This window comes from Acyrthosiphon pisum, chromosome X (assembly GCF_005508785.2).
Source record: "Acyrthosiphon pisum isolate AL4f chromosome X, pea_aphid_22Mar2018_4r6ur, whole genome shotgun sequence".
Lineage (NCBI taxonomy): Eukaryota > Metazoa > Arthropoda > Insecta > Hemiptera > Aphididae > Acyrthosiphon > Acyrthosiphon pisum.
Window position 1 is genome coordinate 21163583 of NC_042493.1, and position 14424 is coordinate 21178006.

Here is a 14424-nt window from a genome sequence, read left to right on the forward strand (position 1 = left end):
ATATTAGGTGTGTTTAGCCGGTCGTGCTAAAGTGTATTTTTGTGAACATTACGTAACTGTATAATTTTAATAAATACTAATAATAGCTAAGCGCACACTATCTGAACACGATCAACCCCCATAAGTTTCGTAAAATTCGGCATAAATTAGCCACTTATTGTATACTAAACATTTTTTATATGCAAGAATACCTAAGTACACCCCAAAACGGTGAAAATGGATATAAATCATATTATATAAATATACATTATAATATTATGCACTCAAAAGTCAAAACATATGTGCTATGCAAATTTACTCCTTAATTTTACATATACCTGTACGCACTAATTAATGCATATATTACTTAAGGCGTATATTATTACATCGAAATCAATCTTATATAACATTACTGTATCTATTAACTAATTGATAATAACAACAATAACTATACTACTTGAAAAAAATTTTATTTTCTAACTTTTTTTACCAAAAAATTTGTTATTAACATTTATCGATAAAAAATCAAATGCCTATTATAACATCTTAAGATAAGTATAATTGTATAAATATGTTTGAAAAAGTTTATCGTGATAAAGAAACAGTTAATAATATATATTTGGTGAACATTTTAAGTAATATGTAGTATAATAATATAGTTGCTCATTTTTTAATTACAGCACAAATAAAATACTTATTTTATACTTCTCTTTTATCCCAAAACTATGTATTAATATTAGGTATGTCATGATCACCTATAAATATTTTATTATCCGTAGGAATACAATAAATAATGTAAACTTATTTAAAAAAGCATATTTCTATATTTTATGTATTTTATGTGTTTTTGTATTTATTTTAACTTTATTGTTTTCTTAACATCTTTAAGTACATGTATGGGACATGGGTATGTAATATGTATATGTATACATACCAATTATAAATTATAATATTTACGTATACCGGTTATAATTTGTTGTTCATATTCATTGTGTTTTGTCATCTTACATTGGACAAATTTATTGTTTGTTGAATAAAAATAAAAATTACAGATAATAGTGGTAAAAGACAATTGAACACGCTCTTATATTATCAAGCTCTTTTGTTCATATAATTAATTAATAAATTGAGCACGATACATTTTTTTTAATACTCAACACTTCATTTTTCATAATAGCCATAAATTCTCATAATGTAGGTACCTTTATAAAAAATTACTCTTTAATTGGTATGAGTTTTATGTTAACGTTGTTGCTATCGTTATCGACTCGGTATAATTTTGTACTCGTACATTGGGGTTAGTTAGAATGTTAGATATATTATATTTTATTAGATATATTACTCTATTGGTAATCAATGGGTCCATAAATTCTTCATAGTTTATATGTAAATATATGACGACGTTACAAGAGATTGCGTGCACAATCGTATTCCTACCTATTATACCAAAACGCAGTAGGTATCTAATTATAAATTATAATTATTTGATATACGCTCTGTGTGTTTAATATAGTACAATAACATGTACAAATTGCACTGCGATTAATGTGATATATATATTAATGTTAATATACCTACACTAGTATAGTAACTAGAAAATTGAAAATGTTGTGTTACACGTGTTTTCTTATAGTCAAAATAGCATTTATAATGCACTAGTGAATTATGTCGTACTGGAAAAATTCACTACAGTATCAAAACTAACAGCACACTAGTGAAACTGGTATAAACGAAAATTGTCTGTCGTACGTACCTATGTAAGGCGGAGACAACACTCCGAGTACATTTTCTAAATGAACAAAAATATGAATTTTTAAGATTATAGATTATATATTATTCAATTATTGATGATTTTGAATATTTTGAAATTAATAAAATATGAATATCGGTGCAAATTATGACATATTTAAGTGTAACTTTATATTGGCGCTTATAGGGCCTACTAATTTTGACGCAAAATTATATGTATTTTAATATCTTTGGCGCTTGTGTATATCCGCCGTTAAGAGGTGCTTTACCCTTACAGATATATAATAATAATAATAATTAATGCCCAGATTTGTATGCAAAAATATTTTTGAATATGCACATTTTTATGAGCACAACAATTTTTAAATATGCAAAAAAAATTTGTCACTTTGCATAGTTTTATATACATAGCCAGTGTCGTAGATACGATTTTTTTTCTGGGGGGGGGCTTAAATATATTTATGATACAAATTACAAGTTATTAGTTAAACTAAACGCCATTTTTTATTGTTTCAAATTATTAAATTATAATTAAATTTATTAAATACTATTATATATTATATTATTCATAAAATAAAATCCATTCGACGCTTCCCTGTAGATAATTCGTCCAACACTTCCGTTGCATCTACTGGTATTGAATGATGAATGGACAGCATTGCCAATCCATTTAATCTTTTCTAAAAATTTAAAATATCATTCATATTTTTATTTTATTAAATATACAGTTCCTATATATTAAATTATATAAATACCTGTGACATTGTATTCCTTAGATACGTTTTAATTCTCTTCAATGATGAAAAAGATCTTTCGGATGAAGTTGTTGAAACAGGCAGTGTTGCTATGTACATAGCTAATGTCTTTCTACATCACATGACACATTAATACATATTTAAAACAAGCAATGTCTTCAAATGACAACTCTTCAATGCCTATATTGCTGTTGCGTATTTTCCGCTCAATATTCCACACATTTTTCAATTTGAGAACATCTTAGATTTTTCAATTTTTGGAAAATTCTAGGTTAAAGATAATAGAATTGATACACACCCATATACCTAATAACATAATATTATGTTACAAAACGTCGACATTTTTAATCAAAATAATTCTAGGTGAACTGTAAAAGAATACGCATTTGTATAAAAATGTGGGCTCTAATAATAACAATAGTAGGTAATAAAATAATAATACGGTGTATAACGTTGTGACAGTTAACCTCCGACATTCGTTTTGGTAATTTTTTTTCTCACATTTCTCGTCCAAATACTCCGTGGGTACGCGGCGGACGGTCGGAGAAAAAATTGAGAACGACTTCAAAATCCTATTTCATCTCTGCTGTTGCAGGTGTACACGTTATTACAGTGTACACCCCCGCAGTGTAGGTTAACCTAAATATAATATAATATACGTGTACTATATACGCGTCGTATGTGTACATGTTGTATTTCGTAGATTATACTGTGTGAAAATCACTCAGGTTTTTTTTCTCTCCATTGGAAAAATGCTTTTATATATATTAGACCGCCGTTGTTACCTAAATATTATATACATACTATAGTCGTTTCCGCATCCCCCGTGTTAAAAGTAATTTCGGCCACCCAAAAGGTGGGAACTTTTTTTTTCGTCCAGTTAGTTTTCTTATACACGCATATACGTCAGACATAATGACATAAATAACCATTTTAGTACGCAGTGCCGTGCTTAGCATTATATTAATGGCATCCCGAGGCACTATTCCCCACTCACTCATCGTGGCAGGGCCGGCGTGTACAAACGCGTGATGTATACGGGGTGCAATTTTTTGTACGCCATCGTCATTGTTGTGTGATTTCCAAAATTATGACCACTTTTATAATTATTCATGATGAGAAATTTTAAACACGAAAATCCATAACTATTTGGTATTCTTATGTTTTTCACTATTTTTGCTAATATTGTATTGTATTTTTTTTTAAGCCTTTTACTTTTTTAAATGCGATAACACAGGTACATTTTGACCTTCAAAAGAAGAATATTTCTCGATGATTTAATTACATAAAAAATTTGTTTCGAATCAAAAGTCATCAATAACTTATAAGTGTTTACAGTTTAGACGAGTGGACATTTTTTTATTACGTAAAAAAATTCACCTTGTATATATATATATTATAATTATATACACGGGTGTGTATGTACAAACAGTTATTGGCGTTAAAATAACCAACCTTCATTGTTATGACGTCCACACCAAGAGGAACGTTTTTTCTTCTCCTACTGTATCATTGTTTGTTTTTTTTAAAACAAATATACGTTTGAAAATGGGTAGGTAATGGCCAATAATTCGTCGTTCCGATTGAAAAATGTATAGTCGTACATAACATAATATAATCTGTGTAAAATATTATCACTATAGGTAGGTATGGCCTGCAATAGTGTAATTATTTAGCTATACATACTATATATACTATAATATACCCGCTACCTCTAATAATTATTGTGTTGGTAAATATATCTGGCGAACAAATCTCGGTATAACGACCCATTTTGCTTATGTAAATCGAACAATACACAACCACTGATCACGCAAATACATAATTACAATTATAATTTGTAACCAACAACAACAACAACAACGGCAGAGGTACATAATATAATATGTCAACGCGTAGTATCACTTTAGAATCTATCATAAAATGAAAAAAAATATCAAAAATCGTGCAGGCTTAGGTACTACAAATTGCTACAGTGTAATACGTATACCTTTCTGCCTACCTACGTGTGCGTAGCGATATAATTTTATAATTTTCCATTTTTTTCCGTGATATATAATAATGCATATAATATAGGTATAACTATGCGGAATTAGACTAATGACTGTAGACCGTGGCTATCAATAGTGACATCCGGTTTCCTCCCACCCGTTATCTAGGAATCCATAGGTACGTGAGGTTAATGGAACCAGTGGGCCTTCCTTTCGATTTTCTCCTATTTAAACCCCATGGTTGTGTGTATACACGTTGATGGTTAAAAACAGATAACAATTACAACTACATTATTATAATGATAAAAAATACCTATTGTACAATATATACAATATTATTATGTATATGGTAAGACTATTATATTCATTTTTTCATTACAATTTCAAACGCACAATGGTAATATAATTATTATGCGTTCAACGTTTGTTCCACATTATTATATAATATACGGTGTAGGTACCTATATATGTATATGACGTACATACCTACTATGTTTTAGTGGCTACTGAACAAATAATATCTATTTTGTCCGCACCATGTTTATGTAGAAATAAATATGATTTATTATAATTTGAAATAATAATAGTGGACCGGCGTTCACGGTTAAATTACAATAATAGTATTATATTATATTCTGCCGAAAAAGCTTTCAACATATTTTATTGTATCGACAAAACGCTGTCCGTCCTACACGTTTTTATTTGTATGTAATTACTAATTGCATACCTATTGCATATTATATAATTATACTAATTATTATAATACTCTTATTCGTGTAGGCATGTATTATTATGTTAATCTGTTAGATTCTAAATTAGGAATAAATAAATAGTGAGAAAATTATAATAACTAAAAAAAGTAAACTATTATGTTCACATATATAACACTAAAAAAAAAAATACCTTTAAAATAAATTTACTAATAAGTAATATCAGCGTTATGGAATTAACCACATATTATTAGCATACCTATAGATTACCTATATACTTTACATAATAGAAATAATTATGTTTTATTCTACCATGATATTTTAGTTTTTTTCATACAGTAATATGTATAGGTAACTTAAATAAATACTATCAGGTGTAATTATTTAATTGTAGTACCTACTTAAGTAAAAAATATTTAAATATTGTATATGCACCTCGTACAATTTATTTTAACTATTATCATGTATAGCAAAATATCAGTTCTATAAGACATAAGTACACAATTAAAATATTTTTCATATATATGTTAGGTAGGTACCTACTACAATACCTAGGTAACATAAATAAATTACGAAATGCCAAATCAAAAGATCAAAAGAACATGCCACATACAAGGTTGGTGGTGTTTATTTCTATTAGAAAATTAAATGTAGGCACCATATTAGATGCTATAGCTATAATATATATATATATATATATATATATATATATATACAGTATATAAATATACCAATACCATGTACCATTATAATAAAGAAATTACAGGTAGGTAATACCTACGTGATATTAATTATTACTTTTTTTATAATTTCTAAATGTTTACTATAGCTTAAAAGTGCCCTATATTATATCATATTTTGAATAATATTTAAGATACAATATTATTTACGTACTATTTTAATTTTTAAATGCCCACATTTTATTTTGAATATTGATGAAAGTGTACCAAAGCTTTATATTATACCATATAGTATAAAATATAATACATAGGTATATTATTAATATAGTGGTATGTATGTTATTTAGCATCAATATAGTGATTTGTAAGCTCCACTGCGTAAAACGATCGAATATCTTATACTTAAATATAATTACATATTTATACGTGAGAGTAACTTGCTATTGGGCTCAGCCCTTCTAGAAGCAAAAAATAATTTTAAAAAAAATTAACGTACTTAGTCCTCCCTACTAACCTAACCTAAAGAATGATATTATATAGCTAAGTATAATTATACTTAATATATAGGTACATTATATACCACCAATAGCAGCTAATACATAAATATCAACATTCCGACACAAATGGCCCAGTATAGGTAGTTATGCCTATATTTTTATAATATTGCGATCGCAGATGATCGGAAAAACAACGCAATAATTTCATTTCGAGTTGAACGACTAGGTATAGTTTTCATTATGGTTCTAAAAAATAATGATAAAATGAAATTACAGAAATACGAATCGATTATCATCTACGTATACGTAGAGACGGTGCGTATAATATATTATACACGTAGGTACACCTATATAAAGGCAACCATGTATAATGTATATATATAAATGTATAAATGTGGATAATGTACCTATCTATAAAGGTACTCGTCGAACAATAAATAAAATAGATTAGACAGTTTTTAGTAGATGTATGTATAATGTATAAAATATATGCTTCATATTCTACCGGCATGGGCAGACAAGTATTTGAAAAACGTTGATGTAAAATAATCACCGCATAAAAACCAACACCATTTAGATTATCATAAATGATAACTATATAATATAATTTACTGTAGCTATATATATTTAATATTAAGTAGGAGTAACTACTGCAGCTTATACCTTCCGTTTTCGTTTTAATTCGGTATCGAAAACGTAAAAACCTGGAAAAGCTGCAAGTACCATAAATCGTGACGAAGGCACTTACATTTATTAAGATAAGAATATAATATAGTATGGTGTCCCATTATGGGTACCTGCTGCAGCCTGCCTACCCGTAATGGCCCCGTCCTCTACCTGTTTCTTGTTTAATTTTTTTTTTTATTATTATTAGTGTTTTTCATTTTATTTTTTCCCCCGTAAAGAACATCCCCTTGATCGTCGATCCCAACCAGATGGTATTTTTTTTCTTTTATCTTTTCTTTCTCTATTTTCGAATAACAGTAGATATTCGTCACGCACCGACCGTTGTTAATAGCCCTCACCATCAAAATACACATATATGTATATATGTATATTGTATATAGTCTATCTGCAACACAATGCGTATACATAATATCGTATTTAGTTGTACACGATTCGTTTGTACATTTCTTTTCCTCCCACACCGTAAAACATCAGCCATAACTATACATATTTCTCTCTGTCACAATTCTCCATCCCCCCCGGTCATAACGCCAGATACACTCACACACACATACTTACTTACTTACAATGTTAATGAGTGGAAACGTCCTGCGAGACCTAACCTGTTGCCTCGCAGTAGGTACACCCTCCTAACCGTACTGGTTCGAATTGAGAAGTAAAGTAATTTTCAAGAAAATAGACTTCGTTAAAACGTCTGGTGAGCTGAAACGTTCTGACAACCTTAATAAATTAAAACGCGGGGTAGAGATGTTTAAACGAATTACGGTTCTCGCGCGCGCTCGCTCTTTCTCTCTCCTTTTTTTCTCTCTCGCTCTGGTGTTCGTCTTATGCATATATAGTATATAAATATGCGTGTATGTGAGATATATACTTTTAACATACTTCAAGATGGCCGTATAGTTAATAGTACCGGTTTTTCGATTAGTAAATATATACAATAAATGTTTAGTATATAAATACATTAGAAAAGGATTTTTATAATTAAAAACGAATTCAAAATAATCAACTGTAATATATATTCAACAATCCCGAGTACAATTATTGTATTCCATGCAGTTCAAACTGTTTATTTTCATATATTTCCATTCATATATAGCTGTAAATAATGGTATTAATATGTTGAAGTTAAAAATGAGTAGGTATAAGTGACAAGGTAATCATAAAATAGTAATATAAGTACCCATCAAATGAAGATAAAAAAGTATATTCAATTACATTATTATGTTACTAAAGTGGGTTCATCAAAATAATATAAAGTAAAATTATTAACCATATATGTGCAATCGCCTTTAGCTGAGTACATAATAATATATAATATTATAGTATTACACACATATCGAGTAACGGAATCTGTAGATTATAATATATATGCGTCGTAACCACTTCAATCCACCTTTTCATGAAAAAATGCACGAAAAAATGTATCATTCATGAAATGGAAACCATTTTTACACTGTGAAATTAAAAAAATGTATTAAGTGGAAACTTCTCATGTACCTAAATAATGTTTGACTGTTACATTGTTTAATTATTATTATTCATGATTTGGTCATCTACATTCTGTAGAATATAATTTGTTATTTTATCGTATATTTTATTTATTTTATTTTTATTATGCGTTTTTGACATTTTGAGAAATACGCAGAACATCTTTAGAAATCTTATATGTGTAATAATTTTCTCTTACAATGTTTGAGAAATAACACATTTATATCTTGTTACCTACTATACAATTATTATTTATTTCCAAATTATTTTTATGTAATTGTATTTTATTTTAATACAGTACAGGTCCAACAAATCAATAATAGTGTGTTAAATATTAAAAGTGTATAAATATATAAAACAGTATAGAAAATAAATGAATCATATAAAATAATTACATTGATTATTACAAAAGAAATATGTATTAAATGTTATTAGTATAGTCAGTATGGATAACATTATATTATTAAACTTATATATTATATATTTATTTATTTATTTTTAAATATTTCCATAATTATACATTATATTTCATGCTGTAAAACTTAAGCGCTTATTGCATGAAATAGTTTTCAATTTTTATAATTTCTTACCATAAATATTTAAATATTGTATTTAAACAATTCATATTAAATACTATATCATTTCCTATTTTGGTGTATGTTATTCGTATTCTGATTATACTTAGGGGCATACCTATTTTTATATAAATAAGTCAATTTTTTAATAATATCTGTGATATTTGTGAATTATTAATAATGTAAAAATATTATAATAGTTTTTTTTAATTTTTTTTATTTATTATAATAAGACATTCCTAGCCTATAAGGTAATTAGTAACATTAATTTTTGAATATTTTGTCATGATAATAATTATAAGCAATAATAATAGCGATAATAACAATAGTGACAAACAATAGTTATAAGTTAAGGTTGAATGTTGACATATAGACAATAATAAAAGTGTAGATGAAGAATATAATACTATTTGTAATTATTACATTATTGTTTATAATATGTATTTAATAATTATTAACGAATAAGATCATGCGGACGACCGCGTTTTAGACGTCTTTGAAGTGGTGGACGTTTGTATAAGTTGAAGTGTAGTGAGCCAGTTAATTTGTGGAGTGAACTATGAAAATTTGCAGCAAGAGCTCTTATATGATCTTGAATTTTAATGATTCGGAGGTCTTTATGTAGATTTTCGTTGCGTTTGTTATTATTCTTAGTATATTGTTTTCGAAAATTTGTATTTTTCTTAAGTTTGTCGCTGAGCAGTTACCCCAGATAGGGCAGGTATATAGGTAATTAGTGAGCGTAATAATTGCTTGTAAATTAATATTGAGAATTTTTTTTGTATAACTGATTTTTTGTTTAGGATAGGGAATAGTATTGAGATGCGCTGGTAAGCTTGTTGTAGTTTAGAAGCTATGTCAGGCCCCCAGGTTTACCTCTTGTCTAGCGTGACACCAAGGTACTTGACAGAAGGCTGCTAAGGTATGGAATCGTTATCGAATCTTAAAGGCGGTAGAGTGGAATAACGACGTAAGCTAAATATTACTGCTGTGCTTTTTGAAGCGTTTATGTGTATTTTCAGCTATTGCACCATTTTGATAGTAAAATTAGGTGATATTGTAAGTTGTTGCGGGATTCACTGTAAATAGTTGTGTCGTCTGCGAATAGGGCGATGTTTATGCATGGTGACTGGCGACTGTGGTATATCAGATATGAATTATAATAGTTAGACTAGTAAGAATATTAAGAATATACCTATTAAATACTTACTATATTATTTACCGTTTTATTAGTATCCTTTTCTCAAGGATAAAGAAGTAGCGATAAAATTATGGGACTTTGATACTAAATATTTTTAATTTTTAATTTAATATAAAATATGGGTATTCAGATATATAAATATATTATATAAATGGCACAATATATAAGTTATAAAAGGTTGAAGAACAAAAATAATAACATACAAGTTTTAAATTAATATTTATCGAAAAATAGAAAATAAAATAAACTTACCTACTTAACGTGTCAATTAATCAATTAAATGTAAACTGTTACATGAATAATTATATATTTACATGCAGGTATTCCAAAGCGTCGCCGGACAGTTGTTTTATACGCTTATACGGATAATACTATAACAGAACATTGTTATTATTTTAGCCTTATGGCCTTAAAAAGTTAATTCTTTAAATAAATACGAACGTTGCTTCAACTTTATTTTTAACACCTACAAAATCAATTAAAAATAATAAACTACTTTCGGAAATAAAACTTACAGTTGAATACGACGCCCGGTTACAAAAACTTAATTAATTGTACCTAGGTATTATTATACATACGTTCTAGGTACCATTATTTAATTTTATAAACATATTATACCTGCATACATTAATAGTTTGGTAATTCAATATATTTTGTAAATTAAGTGTATCTAGTTTTGCCTATTTATTATTTGAGTTGACATTGCTCACGATTATCGCTGAACCCTCGTTTGATGTATTATTTCGTTAGATTCCTAATACCTATTGTATAATAAACAACGTTATCACTTTGTTATAAGATTTATTGAATCTAATTCCTGTAATCCTGTCTATATTTTTAACAATACTGTCGTCTATCATGTACGTTTATTTTTTACAAGCAACATTATAAATTAATATACTTTATATTATAGTTCATATGCTATTATTATTTGTTTTTACTCGTTTAATATGTTAATAAGTAACGAAGTTAAGATCTATATACAAGATGGACAAGTGTTGTAAGTATGCAGGTATCTTTATACGAATATACAACTTATAATAGTACAAATTGGTGACATAATTATACATTTATTTTACAATTACACAATGCTCATAAATAATTTAAATTTTTTTTCCATAGTTAATATTTATAATAATAACTGAAGTAATTTTAGATTCTAAGCAGATTACGGTGATGTTTTTTTATTACTTAGTATAGGTATTAAGTGGAGAGGGACGTATTTCGCCTAAGACTGAAATTGCCTTCCCGCACAAACCACACATACTATTGTTTGTGTTTACTACTATTGTGCGTTCATCAATCACGAAAAAGGGATCTATCGATTTATGCAACAATCAGATTAATCAGATTATTCTACGAAAACAATTCCTTGCCTCTTTCAAGGTTGTTATATAAAATAAATATATAGGATATAACCAAAAGTTTATGTTTTGTAAGAACCGTTGAATAGATTTAAGTGTCTGGTTTTGAATACTATACGTGATATGTACGCTCAGTACTTTTAGGGATTTCCACTTTACCGCCTGGCGCTAAGAAAATTCTCACTTTACCACCAACTGGATGGAAAAAGGTCGCTTTCCAATGATTTAACCGTCATCAAAAACTAAACTTTCTGTGCAGGCGTGACAAAAAAATATTTGGTATGTTCGTGTCTACTGTCTATTATCCATTTCGGAGCAGTAAAAGTGTTTTATCCTTCAACTTTGGGGAAGGTTTTTTTCTTTTGTTGAGTCTAGCTGGTTTAGTACAAAAATATTTTTTAGTTGTAACTCAAAAATTATTAACCGTGGATAATATAGGTACCTAATTAAAATATATACCTATAAATAATACAAAATATTTATATTAGCATTTTCTATGCATGATATTATTTTCAAAATATTTTGGCTCTATTTTAGCTATAAATATATATATAAATAGACATTTTAAATTTTCAACTTTTCATTTTGATATTTTTTGTAGGTAAAATACATTATTTTAGTAAGTTAAAACATTGAAAATTTAATACAGTTTTAGAACGATCATCAAAAGTTGCTCTTACATCAATTCAAAAATATCCAAAATACATTTATCTTATAGCAATATATGCAGTTGAAATTTGGATGAAATTAGATCGGTATACCTATATTATAAATTATAAACAAAAAATAATTATTTTAAATGATTTCTAATAGTTTAAGATATTTTGTTGTAATTCAAAATATATTAATCATAGTGTCTTGAGACGATTCACCATTACGTTTATTATTATTTTCTTTACAATGACATTTAGAAGATATTTAAACAGTTATACTACGAATCTACACAGTTTACAGTAGGTACCTGCGTCGCTAATTTACTAATTTACTTTTAAGTTAATATAACAATAAAATATTATAATAACTAGTATGTACTATATGCGATGTTTTTATCAAAAATTAGTTCAACGTACAAAATAGAAAACATAATAATATAATAATAAATTATACAATATCTTTAGAAATAGGCATAGGTTGTGCATTATTTGAATCGTTTTTCGTATATGCAATGATTTAGCATTGAATTAAAATGTCATTACAACAACCTACTCAACAACAAAGTAATCCAAAAAGGCCGAAACCTACTACACAGAAGAACGATTTGCTATTTCTTTTTTTTGTATTTGTGGGTACTTGTGCAATTATTTTTAACATTTTTAAGAATGTTAATTAAAAATGTTCAATAATTGATTTTCTCGTTTCAAGAGATAAAATAATTTGCATTTTATGAACACGGCCACGGATCGTATATTGTATATTTACCATACATTTTAAAGTTATAATAGGGACTGAAAACTTATATTTCATTTTTAGTATGCAATAATACTTTAATTACTCATATCAATAAAAACTATCTAAACCACGCGCGAGTACGCGGCGGTAATAAGTACGATGAATGACATGTGAATGATTTCTAGCGAAAATTGAAAATATATAAGGTAGCGTGTGTTGAGAATCGAAAAAGTTTCAATTTAACTTTTCGGTCAAGCAATAACAAACAATGGATTTTGGCAAGTACAATGGCGTTCGGGTCGAATAGTCATCAACGTCGTAATATTTCGTATTATATATAATATTATGATGGATAAGGTACAGACGTGCAGTTAACCGTCCAAATTCTAATAACAGATATTACGTTTGTTCGAAACAAAACCGCTGAAAACCGCGTAAATACGAACACGTGGACAACACTACAACAGTAGGTAATAAATAACTCACGTATTTCTCAGTGACATTGTAAAAAAAATCACAGACCGCTGAACACTTTCAGTGATGGTTTAGGTTATAGAGATACTATGCATACTGCATAGTTGATGATTTTTTTGTAAACATTTTAATTTAAATCGTACACTTATTACCTAAAGAAACGGAAATTAACTATTTTAGTTATTTTGTTGCAATTCAAAAAACATAAATTGTACGGATTCAAAACTATTTACCACAATGTATATTATTTTTATCTATAGATATAATTGTAAAATAATATTCTCAACCTATAGTGCAACCAGTGGCGTATACAAGGGGGTGTTTGGTGGATATGACATCCCCCTTGAACCGTATCATATATTACATTATTATTACATATATATTACAATATACATTATTATATATAATAAAATAGGAACATAGGTAAATACTAAATCATAAATACAATATGAAATATAAAATAATGCACAATACTAATTACATAATATATATACAGGTTAACAATATCGCGATTGCGGCGGTAATTGCGGTATCGCGATATACGTTTTCATAAATCATGTAGATATAATAATTTCTCAACTCCAAAGTATAAGAAGTAATTGTGATGTAGAATTTCATAAGTATTTTGTAGAATTAACATAAAGATCAAAGAAAATTGATTTTGAAATTGACATTCCTAGAATGGTCAAATGACAAAAGCATCGATCAAACTATCATACAGATAATCCTGAAAAATATTTTAAAATAAGTGTATTCCTTCCATTTCTGGACAATTTAGTGCAACAATTAAATGAACGATTTATAAACCACAAAACTATTATAGCTGGCTTTTATTTTCTCATTTCTAATAAAAATTATAATCAACAGGTATCAAAGATTTAAGTG